This window comes from Lithobates pipiens, unplaced genomic scaffold (assembly GCF_037356315.1).
Source record: "Lithobates pipiens isolate NorthernLeopardFrog02 unplaced genomic scaffold, aLitPip1_a1.2 Scaffold_13, whole genome shotgun sequence".
NCBI lineage: Eukaryota > Metazoa > Chordata > Amphibia > Anura > Ranidae > Lithobates > Lithobates pipiens.
The window spans coordinates 457,276,450-457,303,440 of NW_027507718.1; the positions used below are offsets into that span (position 1 = coordinate 457,276,450).

Here is a 26,991-nt window from a genome sequence, read left to right on the forward strand (position 1 = left end):
CTCTGATTTAGACCACATCCCTTGGACAGAGTCTTCTTCCAGGACTGCTCCACAGCCTAGAATCCTGGCATCCGTCGTTACCACCCTCCAGGATATTGGTATAAAGAATTTCTCTTGTTGAAGAATCCTGGATATCAACCACCAATTGAGGCTCTGATGCACTTTTGGGGGATAATCGCATTGGAAAGTCCAAAGCTCGGATCTTCTTGTTCCAAGTTGACAAAATACTGTATTGCAGCAGTCTTGAATGAAACTGCGCATAAGGAACGGCCTCAAAAGAAGCCACCATCTTTCCTAACAACTTCATGCAAAGCCAAATAGAAGGACTTTTCTTTGTTTTGACAAGCCGAATCAGTTCCTTATGATACTGATCCTTTTCTGGAGTAAGAACACCCTCTACTGAACTGTATCTATGATCAGCCCCAAGTACTGCAGTCTCCTTGATAGTTTTAAGGAGGATTTCTCTAGGTTGAGAATCCAGCCTAGGAATTCTAGGTAACTCACTGATGTGACTAAACTGTGGTTTAGGCGGGTTACTTACTGATCTGCCAAGAGTAGATCGTCTAAGTAGGTTAGTATCGTTATACCCTGAGCCCTTAACCTGGCTAAAGGAGGTGTATGTGAACACTCAAGGTGCAGTAGCTAGACTGAAAGGCAGAGCTACAAACTGAAAATGGAGATTCTTTACCTCGAAGCGCAAAAATTTCTGGTGAGCGGGGAAAATTGGCACATGGAGATAAGCATCCTTGATGTCGATTGATGCCAGAAATTCTCCTCCTTGTAGGATGGAGACTACTGATTGGATTGACTCCATGAGAAAGGAACGGATATTCAAGCACTGGTTTAGATCCTTGAGATCTAAAATGGGTCTGACCTCCCTTTTTGGTTTTGGTACCGTTAAGAGGTTTGAATAAAACCCCAACCCTTGCTCTTCTATGGGAACCACTGATATCACCTCTTGAGACAAGAGATGATCCAAGACCAGAAAGATAGACTTCCTTTTCCCTGAGTCTCTGGGAACGTTTGATCTGAGAAAACGAGGAGACAGGAATTCTCTGAACTCTAGTTTGTAACCTAGAGAAATTGAGGAAGCCGCCTATCTGTCTTGACATTGTTCCTGCCTCATCTTTGAAAACTGTAGAAGCCTTCCCCCCACTTGAGCAAGGTTGGGGCACCCATTCATAAGGAGGCTTTAGTATTTTGCTTAGCGGGTTTCCTGCCCCAGGTCCTCTTCGGCCCTGGGACTGACCCTGAGGTCTACCTCTTGAACCTGACGGTGGAGGCCGTCGAGACTGCCTGGAGGCTGATGCCCCTGGCACTGGAGAAGATGCACGTTTAAAGGAAAAATGCCTAAACTTCTTCTTAACTTGTAAAAGAGACCTTTTCCCATTAGAAATTCTTTGGATATACTTATCTAGATCGTCTCCAAATAACCGTTGACCATGAAATGGGAAACTGGCCAAGGGCTTTTTACATGGCGCTTCGGCTGACAAATTTTTCAACCATAGAATTCTATGCACATGCACCAGCCCTAGCATGAGCTGTGAGGCTTGGAGAATAGAATTTTTCATAGCACCTACTGTGAAACACAATGCTTCTGATATACTGAAATTCCAACTTCTTATCTGTTGGATCCTTCAACATTTGAGTATTATCTACAAGAGACGTCAGGTTCTTGTTCATAGAGGATATAGCAGCGTCAATTGCTGGAATCCCCCATTTCTTATAGAATTTTTCCTCCATAGGATAAAGTATAGAAAACTTTTTAGGAGAAAAAAACTGTTTATCTGGGTGCTCCCACTCATAATACATAAGCTTCTTTAGCCATGAATGAATAGGAAAGGCATCAACAGATTGGGGAGAATTTAATGACCCCAAACCAGAGGTGGGCTCATCGAGTTTAGTGAGGGAGTGTACCAACAGTCTCTCCTGTGAAGCCAATCCCTCTATATTAGGATCTTCGGAAGAGGAGTCATCAGCTTCTTCCTGATCTTTTGAGAGAAATTCATTATCTCTCGCCCCTTGTTCCTCAGCATGAGGGTCCTGAGCAGTGGACGAGGATCTGCTATGCTTAGGCTCTCTCTGGGATGGGATTAAAGCATCAATTATTTGCTCCAGACTTAAAATGGTAGAAGAAAAAACCTCCTTAGTGATATATACAGGGGCTGCAGTGTCAAGAGCTGCTGCAACACCAGCCCCTCCTGATGGCTCACTCACTCTCAGAGGAGGATGCCATCTTTTTTGAGATGGATTTAGGCTGTTGTGCAACAGACCCTCTAGAGCCCTTTGGGGTGTTTCTTACCCCCCTTCTACTCATAGCCTGATGCACACTACCAGAAGGAATGCATACACTGCTTGAGTAATAGTCCAGCACAGTTGCTGCTATTAAGGCCCAACCTGATGCAACAGTAAAATGTGTCAAAGGAAATGCCTGTGTCACCAAATCTCTTAATGCCACCATTGCTCTAGTGTCCCTCCACAGCCTGCAACAGCACAAATGGTGCTTTTAAAACCATGCCTCCTCGTGTTGGCTGTCGGAGGACGTCAACGCCATGCTAAGCTACCCTGCCCCCCCGCGTTGCCTACAGCTCTTCCCCTCACTTTTAAAAATAAGCCGTTTCCTGCGAGAGCAGCAGGCTACAGGTCCTATGGGACCCATGGGATGGAACAGAATGGCGCGGATGGTCTGTAAGCCACCGAGCGACGTGCTGTTCGCACCAGTTTTTTTTTTAAAAACCTACAGCGTTTCTTCCCCCATGAAGAGGGGAAACAATCAGCAAAGGGGGTGATTGGTGGGGAGAAGAACCCAGTTTCAAGCTTACTGGAGGTCCTGTTGTCTGCCGGAGGAAGAAGCATTTCAGATCTTCTGACACAGCGTGCTCTCTGAGCGTGAGGTGGTGAGTGCTCAATACAGCCCCCAGTGGTGACACATAGGCATGACAGCATTGACTGATCTTAAAGGAGACATTCATAAGAAAATTCTTAGAAAACTCCACTTACCTTTCCCACCGCAGGGTTTTCTGTGGTAAACCAACAGACCCAATCTTCACCCTTCACGGTGGGTTCCGTTAAACCTTCAGGAGCTGGGGATCCTCGAGGAAACCCACTATCCTGGACCTGTAATAGCACCTCCACCAGTAAAACTTTATGGCCTTACTACCAAAAAGTAGTGGATCCCGTGGATCCAGCACTCTAAAAAGAGAAGCGTTTACAGGCAAAAACTCGTTTCTTTGGATATGAGGCACGGGTACCATTCAATTCAGCCAAAAAGACACTTTGAATGGATCCGATCTGCATAGCTAGCCCCATAAAGGATTGCTCCAGTAGAGCTCAGCACAGCACATCTTTACTTGTGACCCAGGTACTCCCAGTAGTGGGAGGGGTTATATAGGGAGTGCTTTTTGTCTTAGGGCGTGCCAGTGTCCATAACCTGAAGGTGGCCTACAACTCACAGTAACTACTATGGCGCTGTGTCCCGTGATGTACAATAAGAAACCTGTTTTTAACTTGTAAACAACACATCTAAAAAAGAGGCTCGGTCCTTAAGTGGTTAAATCACGCTTTAAATCATAATTTAATTCCCTACTAAAAAGGCTTGATTTAAATCAACTCGATTTAAATCATATTTTTTAAAGAGCAACTGTCATTTCTGTGCTGCAATGGCTCCTCCTCTAACCTGCTGTTGACTCACTGACAGTCCCATTTACTTTATTGGGGTGGCTGGTGATGTGGCAGTGACAAAACAAGGTGAGGGACATGACGGCAGCAGGTGATTGGATGCCCGCTAACAGGCGCTGCCATGATGGATCTGAAATGACAGGTGCTCTTTAAATGTAAGGACTCATTCTTGCTGGTAGTTAAAATCGTTAATATTTGCAAACAAAATGAAGGTTTCCTATTTAGAATAATAAGGTATCAGGTTAGTAAAACAGTGATATCAGAACTGATTCAATCATACAGTTTGTAATGTACATAGATTTGCAAAACAATGGGATAAAGGAATATTCCTGAACTTTGGTTTATCTGATGGTATACAGCCTCATGCTACATAACTAAGCTCCATTTCATGCTGAATAAACTAAATTATTAATGAAAACTATCTTCAGATCAATTTTTACTCCAAAAGCATTTATTAAAATAAATTTGATTAAAAAAAAAAAAAAAAAAAAACGATTTAAATTAAAAAAATCAGATTTTTTTTGTTTTTTATTTTTTTTAAAAGTGGAAGTAAACTCCCCTATCGTTTTCAGCCAAGGAAGCTGCCATCTTTGCCTCTGTTTAATCTTCAACTGCTATGGTGCTGCACCTGTAAATTCGTTATGACACCAGCCATTGGATGGTTTGATAGTTTGGCTGAGAGCACAGCCAATGTGCAGTTAGCATTCCCGGCATGCCTTTTTTTTTTTTAACTGTTTAAATCGATGGGTTTACTTCCACTTTAAATCATTGATTTATATCCACCCTGGCATCTAGGGATAGTTCAAGCACAAGTTTAGTGTGACTGTAGGGATAGTTCAGTCAGTGTGAGTGTAGTGACTTTTTAACACCGTATATTTTATTGCGTTACTGCAAGTTTAACGCTGTAAATTTCAGTGCGTTACATGCCATTTAACGCAGTACATTTCTGTGCATTAGTGCATGCTTAACACAGTATATTTCAGTTGCGTTACTGCAAGTTTAACGCTGTACAGTTCAGCGTGTTACTGCAGGTTGAACACCATATAGTTCTGTGCATTACTGCAAGTTTAATGCTGTATATTTAATTGCATTACTGCAAGTTTAACGCCATATATTTAATTGCTTTACTGCAAGTTTAATGCTATATATCTCATTACGTTAATGCAAGTTTTTTTTAACCCTATATAGTTCTGTGCATTACTGCAAGTTTAATGTTGTATATTTCATTGCATTACTGGAAATTTAACGCTGTATATTTCAATGCGTTACTGCAAGTTTAACGCCATATAGTTCTGTGCATCACTGCAAGTTTAATGCTGTATAGTTCTGTGCGTTACTGCAAATTTAACGCCATATAGTTCTGTGTGTTACTGCCCGCTTGGCGCCGTATATTGCAGTATATTACAGTGTATCCACGGAGTGTGTCTGTGTAGTGAATACTCAAATTAAAGTGCACCAAACACCACTTTCCATTGATTAAAGTGCATTCATGTACACATTTACACATCTTTATTACATTTTGTTAATAAGCACCCCCAATCCCCCCATCATGTTTGGGAGGACAGCAAGGAGAGGCAGACATTCCCATGGCACTTTAAGAGGGCCAGCAGCGTATGTGTCCAAAGGCAAAGGTAGACATGGTCAGTCCTCAGACATGGCATCATTTCCTCTGTTTAGTGATGTTGCCCATGCTATCCAGCCACAGCATGCAGAGGAGGTGGTGGACTGACTTACTAAACCATCTTCACCCTTCGTCACCCAAGCAGAGACTAGTGCGCAGTCCCCTGCGGCTGCCAGAGTGACAAAACCTGCCTCCTTGTCCACAGCTATTCCTGCATCTGGCATGGAGGAGTCAGCGGTGTTATTTGAACACAGCATCAGCCACTTGCTCCTTGATGATGCACAGCCATTACTGGATTCAGATGCTGGCTCTGAGCTTGAGGAAGGCAGGAACACGAGCCTACAGGGAGGGGAGAACACTGGTACACAAATTGGCATTCATGTTCCCCCAGCCGCAGCATATTGCCAAGTTGTCTCCATTGGTAATGAGGATGGAGGAGATGATGATGATGTCACTGACTCAAATCCTCCGCCTCCTCCTTTCTCTCCTTTTGTGTATTCTGTGGTATAGGAACAATGGTGTCTGCATAAAGTGGGCCTTGAGAGGAAAGGAAGTCCTCATCTTCGTCCTGCTACTCTTCCCCGAGTGCCCTGTCCATAATGCCATGCAGAGTCTGCTCCAGCAGGAACACAACAGGGATCGTGTCACTGATGCATGCATTGTCACGGCTCACCATCTTTGTGGCCTCCTCAAATGGTGACAGTACAGAGCATGCATCCTTTATGTGCAGCTATTGGTGTGGGAAAAAAAAAAAAGCTGAGCCGCCCTGAGCCTGTCGTTGTGCCATACTCACACAGATACTCGTTGACAGCCTTCTGCTGCATGTGCAGCCACTCCAGCATTGCCAAAGCCAAGTTCCACCTGGTATGTATGTCAAAAATCATGCAGTTTACGGGCAGGTGGAATTCCCGCTGAATTTCAGCCAACCGAGCACTTGCTGTATATGATCGCCTAAAATAGCAACAGACTCTTCTGGCCTGCTTTAGTAGATCTTCCAACCCTGGGTATGTATTTAGGAAATGCTGCACCACCAAATTGAGGACATGTGCCCGGCGTGGCACATGTGTCAACTTTCCCTGTCTAAGAGGGGACAGGTGGTTTGTGCCATTATCACACCCTGCCCATGCTTGCTGGATCACGTGTCACCACTAACGTGGACTTTGCAACTGACTGCCTTGCCCAACGATGCCACAACATTGCCTTCCATGTGATAGTACAGAGATGGAATGGCCTTACGTGAATAGAAATAGGGACTGGAAACCTGCCATTGTGGTACAGCACAATCTGCAAATTCATGGAAGGGGGCAGAATCCACTAGGTGGAAAGGCAGAAGTTGTAGAGCCAGCAGCTTTGACAAGCTTGTATTTAGACACTGGGCATTTACTGGCAAACTGTTTTTATGCACCTGTTTGACAGGTGCATATCATTGCAATTTTTGATAGCAATGCCAATTCTTACTTTTATCAAGAGTACCACTATTGGGTTACGGTATGAAGGCACCACAGACGCCCAAAGAACATTTTTTCAGCACCTGTATGACAGGTGCATATCATTACAATTTTTGACAGCAAGGCCAATTCTTGCTTTCATCAAGAGTGCCTCTATAGGGTTACAGTGTGAAGGCGCCACCGACACCCAAAGAACAATTTTTGCGCACCCGTTACTTCTTTTCAAAGTCTGTGATAGAGACACCAGAATTTATCCAAGAAATATCTAATCTTGTTCCCAGTGCACTACATTGTGGCCTAATCATACAGACTGGCTCCCCAAGCCATTGCTTACAAAATAAAGAAAGCTTCCAGGGAAAATTTCATTTTTTGGGCTTTATAAATGCAATTATTGCTGCAGCAGCTTCTATACACAGTACAGATGTGCCACTTTACAGGTGGACCAAGGGGACCCCCAGGCACTATATTGAAAGGAATTTTTCATTTTTATACTTTAATTTTAAGCATTAATAAATCACTACTCATTTAAAAATGTTTTTTACAAACTTTTTTTTCATCGATCCATGTACCCCAGGGCAGTACACCAGTAACCCCAGACCCCCATAACCATTGTATGTCCAATTACTTGCATATAAGCCTTCAAAATGGGCACTTTTGATCTTTAACATTCAGGTCCCATAGACTTCATTAGGGTTCGTTATTCGGGTCCAAACTTTTGTGATGTTCGAAAGTTCTGGTGCGAACTGAAAAGTGGGTCGTTCAGCCCATCCCTATTGGGGAGAAACAGTGACAGCCTGGATCTTATCACAGATTGCAAGAGTCTTGTTTTAGAAGTGATTGGCAGTTTACTGGGAAGTAATTTAGTAAGTGGGGTAGGCGGGGGACCAAGTACAAAGTTAACAGTAGAAAAGAATTGGTGGGGACTGGATGAGAGGGGTTTGATGAGAGTGATGAAATAGGTCTGAGGAGGTTATTTATAAAAAGGGGTTCGGCGCCACTGTAAATTTGCTCAAATGGGGTGTGTACATAAAATAGAGGTACACCTCCACCATTAGCCTATCACAGAGCCACAAGAGGTGTCATATAGATATCAGATCCTATCCAGAGGAGTGTATATATGAATTACACAGGAGGAGAGAGGGAAGGGAAGTACATATATAACCCCCCTAAAGCTAACTTCTACTAATATGCAGAATATAGAAAATAGAGACACACTGCCAACAATATTATACAACAATTCCTGAACACAGCCAATCAGGTACCACAAAAGATGGTTATAAATTAGGCCAAGCTTGACTACGTAGACACAAAACTAGACAACTACGTAAGCAGCGGAAATTAGTAATATGGTAAATAACATATGCATAGCGTGCAGCAGTGATAAATACGTGGTAAATAATAAGATATTAATATGCCACTAAATTGATAAGTGTGTTGAAAAATTAACACAGTGAAGTTAATTGCATGAATAAAAATAAATAAAGTGAAAATACAGTGACCATACAGTGTAATATACCCTCAAATAAATATGTGATAATACCAGGAATGTAAATCCATAAAATAGGAGATATTACATAAATAAATATTAAATAAATCAATGTGATAATTATTACCCAAGAAAATGCATATAAATCTCAAAGTTAGCTCCAGATAATCTATTAAGAGCTATAAATGCATTTATAGCTCTTAATAGATTATCTGGGGCTAACTTTGAGATTTATATGCATTTTCTTGGGTAATAATTATCACATTGATTTATTTAATATTTATTTATGTAATATCTCCTATTTTATGGATTTACATTCCTGGTATTATCACATTTATTTGAGGGTATATTACACTGTATGGTCACCGTATTTTCACTTTATTTATTTTTATTCATGCAATTAACTTCACTGTGTTAATTTTTCAACACACTTATCAATTTAGTGGCATATTAATATCTTATTATTTACCACGTATTTATCACTGCTGCACGCTATGCATATGTTATTTACCATATTACTAATTTCCGCTGCTTACGTAGTTGTCTAGTTTTGTGTCTACGTAGTCAAGCTTGGCCTAATTTATAGCCATCTTTTGTGATACCTGATTGGCTGTGTTCAGGAATTGTTGTATAATATTGTTGGCAGTGTGTCTCTATTTTCTATATTCTGCATATTAGTAGTAGTTAGCTTTAGGGGGGTTATATATGTACTTCCCTTCCCTCTCTCCTCCTGTGTAATTCATATATACACTCCTCTGGATAGGATCTGATATCTATATGACACCTCTTGTGGCTCTGTGATAGGCTAATGGTGGAGGTGTACCTCTATTTTATGTACACACCCCATTTGAGCAAATTTACAGTGGCGCCGAACCCCCTTTTATAAATAACCTCCTCTGATTCTGGTTGCATCCCCTTAGGGGGTAGTAACTTTTAGGGTTGGCGACATTGGTTGTGAGTCCTTCTATTTACGCCTACATCTCATTTGAGCCTTCGTAGCGCGGCCTGGGATCTGTAAGGTCTGAGCACATATTCTTTTGATGAAATAGGTCTGTTTGCAGGAAGGAACTGTATTTTTGGAGGGGAAGATTTGGTTTAATTCATGATGATAGGGGACCAGGATTTGGTAAAACATCCCTATAAATCAGGAGGCGCAAGAGGGTGAGATAAGAGTAAGATTTATATGAGGGCATATGCCTCTGTGTTCTGATTGTGACAGTGTGTAGGTTTAGAATGAGCAGTAGATGAGTGTAGTAATTGGGGAGGGCAAGAGTGAGCATGAGATGGAGAGGACACTGTGATTAGAAAGAAAGGGAGAGAACATATTAGAGGCTGGAAAGATTAGGAAGCAAACTGGAAGTTATTGAGCTTGTTGTAGAGATACAGTTTTACTTGCAGTCTGCCTGAGGTTCTGTTTTTTGTCATTGCTTTCTTGGTTGTGCCTTAATTACAGTGAGGGAAAAAAGTATTTGATCTTCTGCTGATTTTGTACATTTGCCCACTGACAAAGAAGTGATCAGTCTCTAATTTTAACGGTAGGTTTATTTTAACAGTGAGAGACAGAATAACAATAAAAATATCCTGAAAAACGCATTTCAAAAAAAGTTATAAATTGATTTGCATTTTAATGAGTGAAATAAGTATTTGACCCTTTTGCAAAACATGACTTTACAAGGGTTTTGCCACCAAGTGCTGACAATCACAGAGATCAGACGTTTCTTGTTGTTGGCCACCAGGTTTGCACACATCTCAGGATGGATTTTGTCCCACACCTCTTTGCAGATCCTCTCCAAGCCATTAAGGTTTTGAAGCCGACGTTTGGTAACTCAACCCTTCAGCTCCCTTCACATATTTTCTATTGGATTAAGGTCTGGAGCCTGGCTAGGCCACTCCAGGACCTTAATGTGCTTCTTCTTAAGCCACTTCTTTGTTGCCTTGGCCATGTGTTTTGGGTCATTGTCATGCTGGAATACCCATCCATGATCCATTTTCAATGCCCTGGCTGAGGGATGGAGGTTCTCACCCAAGATTTGACAGTGCATGTCCCTGTCCATCGTCCCTTTGATGCGGTGAAATTGTCCTGACCCTTTAGCAGAAAAACACCCCAAAAGCAAAATGTTTCCATCTCCATGTTTGACAGTGGGATGGTGTTCTTGGGGTCATAGGCAGCATTCCTCCTCCTCCAAACATGGTGAGTTGAGTTGATGCCAAAGAGCTCAATTTTGGTCTCATCTGACCATAACACATTTACCCAGTTCTCTGAATCATTCAGCTGTTCATTAGCAGATTTCAGACAGGTCTGTGCATGTGCTTTCTTGAGCAGGGGGACCTTACGGGTAATGCAGGATTTCAGTCCTTCGTGGCATAGTGTGTAACCAATTGTTTTTTTGGCGACTGTGGGCCCAGCTGCTGGAGAGCATTGACAAGATTTTCCCATGTAGTTCTGGGCTGATTCCTCACCATTCTTTTGATCATTGAAACTCCGCAAGGTGAGATCTTGCATGGAGTCCCAGACCAAGGGAGATTGACAATTATTTTGTATTTCTTCCATTTGCGTATAATTGCACCAACTGTTGTCATCTTGTCACCAAGCTGCTTAGTGATGGTCTTGTATCCCATTCCAGCCTTGTGTAGTTATACAATCTTGTCCCTGAAATCCTTGGACAGCTCTTTGGTCTTGGCCATGGTGGAGAGATTGGAAACCGATTGATTGCTTCTGCGGACAGGTGTATTTTATACAGGTAACAAGTGGAGACTAGGAGCACTCCCTTTAAGAGAGTGCTCCTAATTTCAGCTCGTTACCTGTATAGAAGACAACTGGGAGCCAGAAATCTTTCTGATTGATAGGGGATCAAAAACTTTTTTCACTCATTCAAATATTTTTGTTGTTATTCTGTCTCTCACAGTTAAAATAAGCCTACCATTAAAATTTTAGACTGATCATTTCTTTGTCAGTGGGCAAATGTACAAAATCAGCAGGGGATCAAAAACTTTTTCGGCCCTCACTGCATATACATAGATAGACCTTTTTAACAAAACCACTTATCTACTTCAGCCTTACGGCTCTGCCATTTTTATTCTTGGAAGGCAAAACAAAACCCCTGGGCAATTTCTGACAATTTGCCAAATGGGAGAAAACATTTTTAGACACCAGAAGAACAGTTTTGAGGAGTTTCTTGGATCAATATGCCCCTATTATCCTTTAGTAACCGTGTCTGTGAATATCATGGCTTAATGATAGACTGCCCAACTTTGGTGCTAGAAGATTTCCATTGGGCTCTAGAGATTGCTATCTGAACACTTTAAATAAAGTAACCAGACATTTTCTGACACTTGTTGTTTACAAGTAAAAATCTGTATGATTAGCAGAATACAGCACTAGGTTTTTACAATACGAAGCATCGGCTTTCAGACTTTCATCTTCATTATATGTGTAAAAAACTGCCAAATCTCCCTTGCTGGCTCACTGTGAAGGCGCTAGGCTCAGCCAATGCGGGTACATACCCACTGGTCCATGAGATTAGGCAATCGCTAATGTCTTTAGCAGACTCCAGAGCAACAGAGCGCTGCCTCTTTGCTTGTACCGTAGGATATTAATTAGTTCAGATATTTTAGGAGCATGTCAGAACATTCTGTACTAATTAGGCCTATTTTAAAAACACAAAGTTAATGTTGTACAGAGCACATAATACTTTATACTGCCTGCTTTGTATTAAACCCTGAGAGAGATTAAAAACCCTTTCTTGAAAGTGTTTCACTGTATGAAAAGAAAACAACAGACGAATGTAAATGAAACTTTGATCTCTCTTTTTTGATCACTAGCTTTATATATATATATATATATATATATATATATATATATATATATATATATATATATATATATATATATGTATAGGCCGTGCTTAACCCTGTGTGATATTAGATGGGTTTCTGAATTCACAGCTTCCCTTTGCTTTTATGCTTTAACTGATCTGGTTGGCCGAATGTATATCTGTGACATAATGAGGCAGATGTCTGAACGGGTTTCTGCTTGCTTTCTCTATGCTGCACCCTGACAGCTGTATGCCACCAGTAGTTTGAATAGTCTGTCACAGGAACTGATGTTCTATCACATTTTTACAACCATTACAGTAAAAAAAAAAAAAAAAAAAAAAAATCAATCCTGTATAAAAAGGTTGAAAAAAAATCAATCCTGTATGCAAAGGTTAAACCTCTTTTGTCACAAAGAGTGCCTTTGTTGCGATGACCTTAGAGTTAACATAACAACATTACACTGACTTTTATAATTGGACCACTTTTGTAAACTGCTTCTTCTCAAGGGAAAATAAATGCAGTTAAAGTGTATGTAAACCTCAACAATGAGTTTCTCTTATTTGCTCCCTTTTGGTTTGATAAATATCCAATGAAAAGCATTTTGGTATACCTGTTCAATAAGAGCCAAAAAAAAAAAATACCTGTCAAACTTGTCAGAAATTCAAAGTTGTGTCATATGCACAATTCCTGTGTTATCCCAAGGAGTCTAAGTGGCCCACCTAGTGCTTATCTTGGGACTACAGAATGATTAGTGTCTATGTTATAGAATGGGGGAGTGTTTTAGTAGTTTAGTAAAAGAAAACATGGCAGGGCTAACCAGACTCAGTCTACAAAAATGCTGTGTGTTGTCAACTCATAAGATTTAGGAGCAGTAGCAGCCTGTCCTTTAGGGGCGCAGGGGCACTGCCCCCCCCCATTGAGGTATCCGGCTCCTTAACCACTTAAGGACCACCGCATGCCAATGTACGTCATCACAATGGCATGTACAGGCACAAGCACGTACATGTACGTGCTTGCCTTCCAGCGGGTGGGGGGTCCGATCAGACCCCCTCCTGCTGGATGCGGCGGTCCGTTTCGCTGCAGGAGCGATCCGGGATGAGGGGATGGCCATTGGTTTCTGGTCATCCCCTCTCGATCGTTCCTGGCGAATGAGAAGCTTCCCCCGCTGTGTATAGTAAACACAGGCAGGGAGGAAGTGATGTCATTCTCCTCTGGGCGGTCTTATTGACCGGACTGCGAGGAGAAGTGAAAGTAAGTGTGCACCAACACTACACTAACATGTAGGCATACACAGGCACACAAACTCCCCCCCCCCCCCCGATTTTTATATAGCGCCAGGGACCCCCATATACTACCTAATAAAAATTTGAACCCCCTGATTTCCCCTAGTTAACCCTTTCACCAGTGATCACCGTATAAGTGTTACGGGTGACTCTGGTTAGTTTTCTTTTTATAGCATCAGGGCACCCACCATTTATTACCCAATAAAGGTTTAACCCCTTGATCACCCGGCGGGTGATATCAATTAGGTTTTAGGGTCAGGGTCTGCTTCGCCCCAGGCAGCGTTAGGTTAGTGCCAGTACCGCTAACACCCACGCGCAAAGCATACACCTCCTGTAGTGGTATAGAATCTGAACAGATCAATATCTGATCTGATCAGATCTATACTAGCGTCCCCAGCAGTTTAGGGTTCCAAAAAAAACGCATTGTTAGCGCGATCAGCCCAGATACCTGCTAGCACCTGCGTTTTGCCCCTCCGCCCAGCCCACCCAAGTGCAGTATCGATCGATCATTGTCACTACAAAACACTAAACACATAACTGCAGCGATCGTAGAGTCAGGCCTGATCCCTGCGATCGCTAATAGTTTTTTTTTGGTAGCGTTGTATATTTAAATCCGGAAGGCAGTGCTTGGTTTTCGGGGTCCCGTAAGTGGCTAGGCTCCCAAAAAGTCCCCCACATGTGGTATCCCTGTACTCGGGAGAAGCAGCAGAATTTATTTTGGGGTGTAATTTGACTTATGCCCATAGCATGTGTGAGCAATATATCATTTAGTGACAACTTTGTGCAAAAAAAAAAAAATAATTAATATTCCTGCAACTTGTGGCAAAATATAAAATATTTCATGGACTCAACATGCCTCTCAGTAAATAGCTTTGGGTGTCTACTTTCCAAAATGGGGGTCATTTGGGGGGGTTTTGTGCTATTTTGGCATTTTATGGCCTTCGAAACTGTGATAGGTAGTGAGGAGTGAAATCAAAAATTTGCACCCTTAGAAACCCTGAAGGCAGTGATTGGTTTTCGGGGTGCCGTACGCAGCTAGACTCCCAAAAAGTCCCACATATGTGGTATCCTCGTACTCAGGAGAAGCAGCAAAATATATTTTGGGGTGCAATTCCACATATAACTATGGCATGTGTGAGCAATATATCATTTAGTGACAACTTTTTGTAAACTTTTTTTTTTTTGTCATTCAATCACTTGGGACAACAAAAAAAAAATATATTCAATGGGGTCAACATGCCCCTCAGCAATTTCCTTTGCAAAATGGGGTCATTTGGGGGGGTTTGTACTGCCCTGCCATTTTAGCACCTCAAGAAATGAGACAGTCGTAAATTAAAAGCTGTGCAAATTCCAGAAAATGTACTCTAGTTTGTAGACGCTATAACTTTTGCCCAAACCAATAAATATATGCTTATTGACATTTTTTTTTAATAAAGACATGTGGCTGAATAAATTTTGCCCTAAATGTATGACTAAAATTGAGTTTATTCGATTTTTCTTATAACAAAAAGTAGAAAATATATTTTTTTCTCAAAATTTTCGGTCTTTTTCCATTTATATCGCAAAAAATAAAAATCGCAGAGGCAATCAAATACCATCAAAAGAAAGCTCTATTTGTGGGAAGAAAAGGACGCAAATTTCGTTTGGGTACAACATTGCATGACCGCGCAATTACCAGTTAAAGCAGTGCAGTGAGAAATTGTAAAAAGACCTCTGGTCCTTAGGCTGTTAATTGGTCCGGGGCTGAAGTGGTTAATCTACATGCAGGGCGCCGGATGCATAAATTCCAATGGGGGGGGGGGGGGGGGGGTTTCTTTGGACCACATTAGTAGAGCCAGAGGCACTCCGAGCCCACCCAGTTGTGTGACAATAGCAAATGAATATTCCCTAGTATCACACTGATTCTCCTGGCCAATCAGGAAGCCACCATCTCCACCTGTCAGCGCAGGGTGAGTGATCTGGGGTATGGTGCACAGTGCGGGCTTGTGCAACGGGGGGGGGGGGATTCCTTGGTCCGTGAAGTGCTGCACATGTTTTCTTTTTTATATTACCCTGACATACACAATATTTCCACATAGCTGAGGTTTTTCATGCCCATTATTCATTTAGTTACCGATACCATTTCTCTGGTTCTGCTATATACTTTTTGTGAACCAATAGCCAAATTATGAAGTGCACTTTTAAAATTAGGTTTTGCAATTCTTTGTGTGGATTAAGTGGATTTTCCCCTAGCATTGTGAATTGGGTGATGCAAAGTAAAAATTCACATGCAAAGAATAACCAATCATATGCAAAGCAAAGAAAACAACACCCCAAAAAACTGAGTATTTTTGCTTGCACATGAATCGATGTTTGACGTTAGCTCAGCTTCTCCTGATCCACTAAGTTGAGTAAATTTTCAATTTTCCCAGACCCCTACATATCTGTCTTTAGCCTATATAATTTTTAACTTTAAAATAGTAACTTTTATTAAAGTAGGCGTCAAATATACAGTAGGTATATAAAATACAAGGTAACTAAGATAGTCACAATAGCAGTATATATTTGGGTTCTGTTTATTCCCAAGTATGTCAAGTGTGTGACAAGGTACAAATCAAAAAAATAATAAAAGAAAGAAACAAGGATATTATATTGTGTTATGTTTACAAACATTTTTTAATGAGGCAAAGGAAAATATGCAGTCATAAAACAGTACATAACATAAAATGAATGTCTTGGGGACATTTATGGAAATCAAAATTAAGAACAAAAAAATTCCAAAGCATACAAGAAAGTCATCAAAAAAAAAAAAAAAGGTATACCTTCTCCCTACAGAAGTAGGGGGAAGGTATACCTGAGATTATTACTTATGCAAGGTCTGGTAACCTAGATTGGCATTTAGTCTTGTGATAGTAAAACATGTCTGTGGGTTTTCCAAGCATCCCATCTTCGCTCGAACAAGTGCATTTTATCAAGGAATGTATTCAATATCCTCTCCATTAGCATAATCGCATCCATTCTGTTTAGAACGTCTTCCAGTGCAGAGCAATAGTCCATAGGGTAGATATGCAAATAGTGTGTATAAGACATTCTTCTTTGAGGAAGATACCTGGGATTGATGCTCCAAGAAGGCACATTGAGACTGTGAGCTGTAGAGGAGCACCCGATATTGCAGAAGCAATGGTAGTCACTTTCTTTAAAACTGAAGAAAGTAGTACGCAGTCCCAAAATATATGCTTGAAGGTGCCTGGGAGCTGGCAGCTCCTGAATCATAGTCCGGAAGTCCCCGGAAATATGGCCTGAAGTCTGGATGGGGTATAATACCATCTAGTCAATACCTTGTAGGCCGTTTCTCTAACTGCCAAGGATTTTGAGGCTTTGCGTAAGTTATTGAACATTGTGTCCCAATCTTCTGGGGATTATATTGTGTTATATATTATGTCATGTATAACCTAAAAGTAGAATGTTATCAACAGATACTCTTAAATGAGATTGATAAAAGAGTAGTAAGATCTCCCAAAGAAGACCTTATGTTTAGACACATGTCTCAGATGCTTGTAGCCATTGGTCCCATATCTTATTATATTTGGATAGGCATCCCCTATGAATATCTTATATGTCAAGGTATTGTTTATTTCAGTATCCAGGTGGTAAATTGAGGAGGATCTCTTCCATTGTCTGGCGATCAATTTTCTGGCAGAAAACAAGCTTCTGGTTCAGGAAATCTTCCTAGCAGACACTGTTTAGGGTGTAAGGTTAATGGGGAACCCATGGTATCTTGGAGGAATTGAATAACTTGTGACCAGAATCCCTCTAATATCAGACAGTTCCACAGCAAGTGATAGACCATACCCGCATCTTGGGAACACCTAGGATGTGTGGTACTTTGTCCCCTTTTATATCAGGCCAATTTAAGGGGTGTAAGAAAAGATCAACGTAAAATATATAGTTGGCTTAAGCAATCCGATAGCTAGCCATTCCTTGACATTAGACTTGTGCACAACGGAAAATTTTGTTTAGTTTCGGTTCGTTGTCATTCGTAAAATACATAATTTCATTCTGTTATATTCGTTATGTTACATTAATACGTTTTCTGATAATTCGTTATTATTCCTAGAGTGTCTAATTCATTTGTTCGTATTCGTTGAAATTCGCTATTTATGTATGTATAGACATTCGTGATAATGATTCGTAGTTTGGAAAGTCGTTTGTTTATTGAATCTTTTAACACACACAATGACAACGTCTCTTCTTCCTCAGCTCAAATACAATACAACACCCTTCTAACTCAGTTCTCAGGAATGCACTTTGCCAGTAATCCATCCTCCGACACAAAATTAATTACCTGATTGGACTATAAGATTTACTTTGAGCTGACCTTTTGTTTCATTAGATCTTTAAAGAATTACCGAATTCATTCGAATCCATTAGTTATATTTCTTTCGTATTCGTTGTTATTCGTTATTTTTTTATTCGGATGCATCCGAATGATGCAAAATTCGGCCGAATTTCGATTAGTTACGAAACGAATTGCACAAGCCTACTTGACATCTATTGCACCTGCATCTGCTTCCCACCATGACTTAATCCCATAAGCTAACTGGGATGAGAAGGGAAGAAGTAACATGTCATAAAATATACAGTGCACCAGGAAAGTATTCACAGCACTTCACTTTTTAAACATTTTGTTATGTTACAGCCTTATTCCAAAATTGATTAAATTCATTATTTTCCTCAAAATTCGAAAAAAATATTTCCTTATGACAATGCAAAAGAAGTTTGTTTGAAATCTTTGCAAATTTATTAAAAATAAAAGATGAAAAAAAATCACCTGTACATAAGTATTCACAGCCTTTGCCATGACAGCCCACCTGGAGTTTGCAAAAAGGCACCTGAAGGACTCTCAGACCATGAGAAACATTCTCTGGTCTGATGAAACAGAGGTTAAACTCTTCAGCCTGAAAGTCAAGCGTCATGTGTGGAGGTAACCAGGCATTGCTCATCACCTGGCCAATACCATCCCTACATTGAAGCATGGTGGTGGCAGCATCATGCTGTGGGGATGTTTTTCATTGGCAGGACATGGGAGACTAGTCAGGATTGAGGAAAAGATGAATGCAGCAATGTACAGAGACATCCTTGATGAAAACCTGTTCCAGAGTGCTCTAGACCTCAGACTGGGGCGAAGGTTCCTCTTCCAACATGACAACTATCCTAAGCACACAGCCAAGATAACAAAGGAGTGGCTCTGGGACAACTCTGTGAATGTTCTTAAGTGATCCAGCCAGAGCCCAGACTGGAAACCAATTGAATATCTCTGGATAGACCCGAAAATGGCTGTTCACCGACACTCCCTATCCAACCTGATGGAGCTTGAGGGATCCTGCAAAGAAGAATGGGAGAAACTGCCCAAAAATAGGTGTGCCAAGCTTGTAGCATCATACTCAAACACTTGAGGCTGTAATTGGTGCCAAAGGTGCTTCAACAAAGTATTGAGCAAAGGCTGTGAATGTGAGATGTACATGCGATTTTTTTTATCGTTTTTATTTTGAATACATTTGTAACAATTTAAAAAAAAAACATCTTTCACATTGGGTTATTGTTTGTAGAATTTCGAGGAAAATAATAAATGTAATCCATTTTATAAAAAGACTATTACATAACAAAATGTGGAAAAAAGTGAAGCACTTTGAATACTCTTCGGATGCACTGTAGATATCAATTCATGGGATTCCGGGCCCTTAACCACTTCCATTATGGAATTGGGGACTGTAACGGCTCCCCTAATATAAAGGGGGTTAACGCCGTTTGCGATGTTCCCTCTCCGAGACACACATCCAATCGGTACCAATATCCACAGTTAAACAACCCTTTCCTATAGGAGCCGATCCCTCTGGCAAAAAGACGAGACGCACTCTGTCTCTGCTGTAGTAGGAATGACTTTTATTAAAAACCAACATTGTATTTTTATACACAATTCCAGGCACATGCTTTAACATGAACAAGAGCCCAGCTCCACCCACACATCCCAAGACGTCTGCTATGCTTCAAACGATCCCACCCAATACACATCTTTTCACAAAGGGTTAGCAGCCAGTCTGTCTGGCACTTTACACTACACACAAGGATAGACTTAAATGAACAATAGAAATGTAAAACAACTTAATTCCTCACAACAATGACACTTAACCCCCACATACAGTATACAATGTATTAAACAGCCTTGAATATGGCTATCACAGACCATATCGGGGGTTTCTTTTATTCACCCTGTGTCCAAAGTGACCCCACTGTCACACATCTCCCCTTTCGGCAGGAGACTAACAGAGGAGGGGACCCCAGACGGGTTGACTCCGCAGTTAGTCCATGGGTCCATTCTTCCAATACTGGATAACCCATCAACATTGCACTAGGAGCCCGGGAGGGCGTCGGTTTGCCGGGACAACCCATCCGCATTGCCATTTTGCTTACCGGGTCGGTAGCTGATGGTGAAGTTGTAAGGTTGTAGGGCTAAGCTCCACCGCAACAACCTGCCATTATCTCCGGAGACCCGGTTAAGCCAGACCAATGGGTTGTGGTCGGTGACCAGTGAAAATTCCTGTCCGTATAAGTAAGGGTTCAGCTTTTTAAGGGCCCAGACCAGGGCCAAACACTCCTTCTCCACTGCCGCATAGCTCACTTCCCGGGGTAATAGTTTTCTACTCAGGTATGCGACAGGGTGTTCTCCTCCATCCTCCCCAACTTGGCTCAGCACCGCCCCCAGTCCAAACATGGAAGCATCCGTGTGGACAAGAAAACGTTTGTTAGGTACTGGGGCAGCCAAGACAGGGGCATTTACAAGTGCTTGCTTGAGGGCTAGAAACGCGGATTCACAAGCTGGAGACCAGAGGACTTGCCTAGGTAAATTCTTTTTCGTCAGGTCAGTCAGGGGTTTGGCGATAGCACTATAATTAGGGACAAAACGTCGGTAGTACCCTGCAGTTCCCAAGAAGGCCAATACCTGGGTCTTAGTACGGGGCGTGGGCCAGTTAGCTACTGCCTCTACCTTGGCTGGCTCGGGTCGCTGGTTCCCACACCCCACTCGGTGTCCCAGGTACTGCACCTCCGCCATCCCTAGATGGCACTTGTCTGGTTTCAAGGTCAGGCCTGCAGCCCGAATTTTGTCCAGAACCACTCCTACGTGAACCAGGTGCTCCTCCCAAGACCCACTGTAGATCGCAATGTCATCCAGATATGCACATGCAAAATCCTGGAAGCCATCGAGGAGCCTATCCACCATACGTTGGAAGGTCGCCGGGGCATTTTTCATTCCAAATGGCATGACCTTAGACTGGTACAGGCCAAATGGGGTAACAAATGCCGACTTGGGGATAGCATCCTCGGCCAGGGGGATCTGCCAATAACCTTTACACAGGTCTATTGTAGTTAAATAACGTCCCCTGGCTATACAATCTAGTAGTTCGTCTACCCTGGGCATCGGGTAGGCATCGGTGGTGGTCTTCTCGTTGAGTCGCCTGTAGTCCACGCAGAACCGGGTAGTCCCGTCTTTCTTAGGCACCAGGACTACAGGCGAGGCCCAAGGGCTGTCAGAAGGCTCAATGACTCCTAACTGAATCATCTCCTGTATCTCCTTCCGCATTTCCTCTCGGACTGCTTCAGGGATTTGGTAGGGGGACTGGCGGAGGGGTGCTTGTCCAGGGGTCTCTACCTTATGTACAGCCAAGGTCGTATAGCCCGGTCTTTGGGAGAACGTCGCCTGTTTCTCCCACAGAAGCCGCTTAGCCTGTTCCTTCTTTGTGGGGCTTAACCGGTCTCCTAGCTGTACAAGGCTAATGAGGTCGGTCTGGGGCTCTCTCTCTAGTAAGTCAGGGAGGGGTAAACCTTCTGAGTCGTCCGCAGCAGGGGCACATACTGCCGCAACATCCTCCTGCCGTTCCTGATACTCCTTCAGCATGTTCACATGAAAGGTTCGCTGGATTCTTTCATCTGCACAGCTGGCAATGACATAGGTAGTATCACATACCTGGGCTACTACTTTATACGGGCCCTGCCAAGATGCCTGCATCTTGTCAGTCTTCACAGGCTTGAGCACTAAGACCTTCTGCCCAACCTGGAAGACCCGCTTTCGGGCCCCCCGGTCGTACCATCTCTTCTGTCTTCCCTGGGCCGCCTGGAGATTCTCTCTTACCATCAGAGACAATTGCTCCATGTGGTCCCTGAGTTCCAGAACATAGGGTACTATGGGGGTCCCTTCTTGCTCTGTCTCTCCCTCCCAGTGTCCTCTGATGAGATCGAGGGGTCCGCGGACCCTTCTCCCATAGAGTAACTCGAAGGGCGAGAACCCAGTAGATTCCTGGGGTACCTCTCTGTACGCAAATAACAGGTGAGGCAGGAATCTCTCCCAGTCTCTGCAAGAGTCCGAAAAGGTCCTCAGCATTTGCTTGAGGGTCCCGTTAAAGCGTTCGCAGAGACCATTAGTCTGGGGGTGGTAGGGGGAGCTCAGTAAGGGCTTAATATTGCACACCTTCCACAACTGCCGGGTGAGTACCGCGGTAAACTGGGTTCCCTGGTCAGAGAGAATCTCTTTAGGGAACCCCACTCTGGTAAAAATCTTAACCAGGGCATCAGCTACTGTCTCTGCTTCAATGTTGGACATAGCTACTGCCTCTGGGTAACGGGTGGCGTAGTCCACCACGGTGAGAATATACTTCTTTCCGGATGGACTAGGCCGGGCAAGGGGACCCACAATGTCAACGGCTATGCGGTAAAAGGGCTCCCCAATAATAGGCATGGACATGAGTTTAGCCTTAGGGTGGTCCCCCCTCTTCCCTATCCGTTGACATGTGTCACACGTTTTGCAGTATTGTCGCACATCCTGGCTAAAATTGGGCCAGAAGAAATTCTGTGTGATCCTATGGGCCGTGCGACGGAACCCTAGATGTCCCGCTAGTGGCACATCATGCCCGATTCGCAGAATCTCCAGCTGGTATTTCTTAGGTACCACCAGCTGTCGTTTCTGCGAAGGGGCCTTACTTCTCTGAGATGGCTTAGGGATCCTATACAGTCTATCCCCATCCCATTCAAACAGCTCCCCATCTATTCCCCTTTCCTGAGTATCTGCCTTAGCCCTATACTTGTGTAAGGTCGGGTCCTCCCGAGTTTCCCTCCTGAATGCTTCTGGGGTATCCCAGCCTAGGCGCGCCTGATCTAAGGTACGTGTCGGGGAGGATAGTCTCACCTGGGTCTCTGCAGCAAGTGGGCCGGTTCCAGCAGTACGTGTCTGTGCACGGGTAGTCACAGGGTTGACTTCATCGGGGCCCATCGGGGTGTAAGCAGAAAACAGGGGGGCCAAATCATTCCCCAGTAGTACATCCGCAGGCAAGTCCTTCATCACCCCCACATTCACGTGTCCCGAACCAACCCCCCAATCCAGGTGAACACGGGCCACGGGTAGCCGGAAGATGGTACCTCCCGCTACTCTTACGGCTACAGTGTCTCCGGTGTGTTGGCTCTCTGGGATGAGGTTCTTCCGTAGTAGGGTCATGGTAGCGCCGCTATCACGTAAGCCATTGGCTACCGTTCCATTAACCCGGACCGTCTGCCTGTGTTGTTGCCTGTTGTCCCGGTTAGCTGCTTGTATTGGATCAGCCTTGTGCAGGACGCCCCAATGTTCTTCCCCCTCAACGCAGTGGGCCGCAGGCATGGGTGTGCGGGGGCTCCCCCTTGCTGGTTGTCTCCATGACTGGGACTGGATGGCTGGATTTAATGGACAGTCTGGCTTTTTGTGCCCTAGTTGTTTACATCCGAAACACCTGATGGGTTGTGCATAGTCCTGGGCGTTGAACCTGGGCTGCTGAGGATAAGTGGCCGCTGGGGTTGGTGCTGAAGCTGTGTTAGAGGCTGATAAACTGGGCCGAGATGGTGGATAGCGCTCGCTTCCGCCTGACCTTCGAGAGTCCAGATATTCATCGGCCAAAGTAGCCGCTTGCTGTACAGTCCGTGGTTGCTTATCTCGTACCCAATCCCGTAGTACCGGAGGGGTGTGGTTAAAGAACTGTTCTAAGAGTACTAGTTGGGTGATGTCTTCTATGGTATGAGCGTGGCTTCCCTGGATCCAGCCCTTAAGGTCTCGCTGCAGACGATGTGCCCACTCCACGTATGTTATGTGGGTTTGTTTCCGAGATTCTCGAAACTTAATCCGGCTGGCTTCGGGTGTAATGGCAAATCGGGCTAGCAGAGCTTCTTTTACCCGATCATAGTCTTTAGCGTCCTCATCCTCCAGGGCCCGATACGCATCCGCCGCTCTGCCAGTTAAATTACTTGCCAGTAAGACGACCCAATCTTGGGGCAGTACTTCATGTATCTGGCATAGTCTCTCAAAGTCCTGCAGGAATGCTTCAATTTCCTCCTCTCCCTCCTTAAATAGTTTGAACGCCCGAAAGGGCAACTTACGGACAGGCGCTGCATCTTTAAGTGTTGTCTCCGATTGCCGTATTTCTGCCATTCTCTGTTCATGTTGCCGCTCTAGTTCTCTCTCCTGTCGCTCATCCTGCAGCTGGATGTCTCTAATGGCATTCTGTATGGCGGTCTCTGATGGGCTAGCACCATATAATGCCACCCGCTGTCGAACTCGTTGCTGAAACAAGTCTTCAACTGACCGGGGTCCTGCATCACCATCCCTCTGATCCATCTCGGTTAGTTCCCTGATCAAGGTGGCCTTGTTCTTTGTCCCACTGGTCCCTCCACGGCTCTCAAGTAAGTCTTTCAGTGCGGCTTTCCTGCAGGTTGCATAGCTGGTCATTTACTGTGGTGGTTTGAAGTGTCCCAGTAACTGGAGGGAAGATCCCGCTGCTGCCACCAATGTAACGGCTCCCCTAATATAAAGGGGGTTAACGCCGTTTGCGATATTCCCTCTCCGAGACACACATCCAATCGGTACCAATATCCACAGTTAAACGACCCTTTCCTATAGGAGCCGATCCCTCTGGCAAAAAGACGAGACGCACTCTGTCTCTGCTGTAGTAGAAATTACTTTTATTAAAAACCAACATTGTATTTTTATACACAATTCCAGGCACATGCTTTAACATGAACAAGAGCCCAGCTCCACCCACACATCCCAAGACGTCTGCTATGCTTCAAACGATCCCACCCAATACACATCTTTTCACAAAGGGTTAGCAGCCAGTCTGTCTGGCACTTTACACTACACACAAGGATAGACTTAAATGAACAATAGAAATGCAAAACAACTTAATTCCTCACAACAATGACACTTAACCCCCACATACAGTATACAATGTATTATACAGCCTTGAATATGGCTATCACAGACCATATCGGGGGTTTCTTTTATTCACCCTGTGTCCAAAGTGACCCCACTGTCACAGGGACTGACTGTGGAAATATTGAGGTAAATTGAGTCTGCAGGGCGTGACGGACTTGTAAGTACCTGAAGAACATATGTTTGGGCAGTGTAAATTCTGCTTTCCACCTATCAAATGTTTTAAGGGAAACTGTCCATAGGTAGGATTTGGGATTTCTCCCAATTTATTTTGAGTCCAGAGAATATTGATCAATGATTTTTAGGGTGGTTAGTAAAGAAGGGTTTTAATCTTCTAAATAAAGTAACGTATCGTCTGCATACATACTGATTTTTTTTCCCACTAGGAGGCCATATCATTTTTATTACAAGAAAGGGTCTTGCTCACTCTGGGAGCTTCAAATTAGGGTCTTAAGTGGTTCCCAGAACACGCAAATCTTTCTTGATCATTGATTCACTTAAAGCGGTTGTATAACTGCTGAAGTTTTTTTTTTCCTGACCTGCAAAGGAAAAGGCATAATGAACTAGTATGCACCGCATACTAGCTCATTATGAAATACTTACCTTAGAACAAGGCCCTGATCTACGCTGAGGGAGCCGTCATGTTCCCTCTGCATCTCTTCCGGGTAACGCAGCTCCGTCACTCCCGTGCATGCGCACGGGAGATTTCTTTCCGGCAGGGTCCGGCGTCTGCTGGACTTTCAGCCGAGAATCCCCTGTGCGCTTGCGCCGCTGCAGTCAGCGGCGCATTGCGAGGGGAATATCTCCTAAACCATACAGGTTTAGGAGATTTTTTTTTTACCTACAGGTCAGCCTTATTATAGGCTTTCCTGTAGGTAAAAGTCATAAAAATGAATATACAACCACTTTAACTTTACCACTCCTAGATTGTGTGATGCATTTATTTGAGCCCCCCAAAGTGCTTATTATTTCATACATCAATATAAAACCTGATGTGCCATATGCATTTGTCCACTCCACCACTGCATCCAGGGCAGGTTGGCTTGCAAGTCAGAGACCTCCTGTAAGGACTTAATTCCATCACATAGATTTGTCATCTGCATACTCAGAAATGGTACTTTTAATCCTAAGTGCTTTATAATTAATAAAAATGTTAAATCTTATATCAAAACTGAACTTTGGGTTATACCATCTTTTGCCATTTGACCCTGCAGTAGTGTCTGGCCTTTTCTGACATTCCTTCCTTCGCCAACCTAGTTTATCCGCTTGCTGATTGCCCACCCCAAATGTACTGCAGCCGAGCGGCTGTTGTAGGCAAAGCATTGTACCCGTACGTCGCTGCCTACTTCTGGATCTAGAGTGTGTGACCCTACCTGGCTCCCATTGTGATTGTACACAGTGGGAGCCTGTCAGCAAGTCCCAGCCAATGATTCATGGCCGCGATCGGCTGTGTGCAATCACAGCCCAGCGCTCTTGTGTTGGTAAACAATACGGATCTGTAGGAAGGGATCGATCTGTCAGTTTTAGAAACTGAGAGATAAGTTAGTAAAAGCAACACACTGTACGCACATTACAAATAGACTTATATTTAACCCCTTGATCACTTTAGATGTTAACCCATTCCCAGCCAGCCTCATTAGTACAATGACAGTGTAAAATATCATTACTGATCACTGTATTTGTCATTGGTGATGTCAATGGCATTTAGTTCCCCCCAGCGTCAGTGTCAGATTGACCATGCCCTATAAGTCTCTGATCACCACCATTAGTAGTATTAAAGATACATGTATATAACATAGTTTGTAGGCGCTATAACTTTCATGCAAACCAAACACTTATTTGGATTTTTTTAAATCAAAAACATGTAGCAGAATACATTTTGGCCACAATTTATGACAATTATTTTTATTGGATGTTTTATAGCAGAAAGTTAAAAAAAAAATATATATATATTTTTCAAGCTTTCCACCCAGTGGTGATCAAATACCACCAAAAGAAAGCTCTATTTTTGTGAAAAGAAATATTCATATTTCATACAGCATTTCATGACCGTGCAATCGCCAGTTAAAGTAGCAAAGTGGCAAATAGCAACAAATGGCCTGGTCATTAGAGGGTAAAATTTTCCAGAGCTGAAGTGGTTATTATCTTCTTGTAACTTCTTAGAAGCACGCAGACCCCTTTCCATTCAGGGGAAAACCACCCTTAACATAAGTTGTACCCCAATTAAAAATCTATCCTTCTTGCACCAAGACTTTAACCAACAATTTATCTCTGAGCTCATGCTGTCTTTTCTGTGTTGCACCTGGTACAGTTGGTTTTCCAGAGAAAGTAATCTTGCAGGTCCTTCCCCCCCTTCCATCCACTTCCAGAACATGTGTAGCAAAACAGAGACCCGC

General features: G+C 43.2%; 1 protein-coding gene across 1 annotated transcript in view; it reads left to right on the forward strand.

Annotated features, from left to right (window-relative positions):
• NSG1 (neuronal vesicle trafficking associated 1) overlaps positions 1-26,991 on the forward strand; it is a 186,336-nt gene that overhangs the window by 153,929 nt on the left and 5,416 nt on the right. The window lies entirely within an intron of this gene.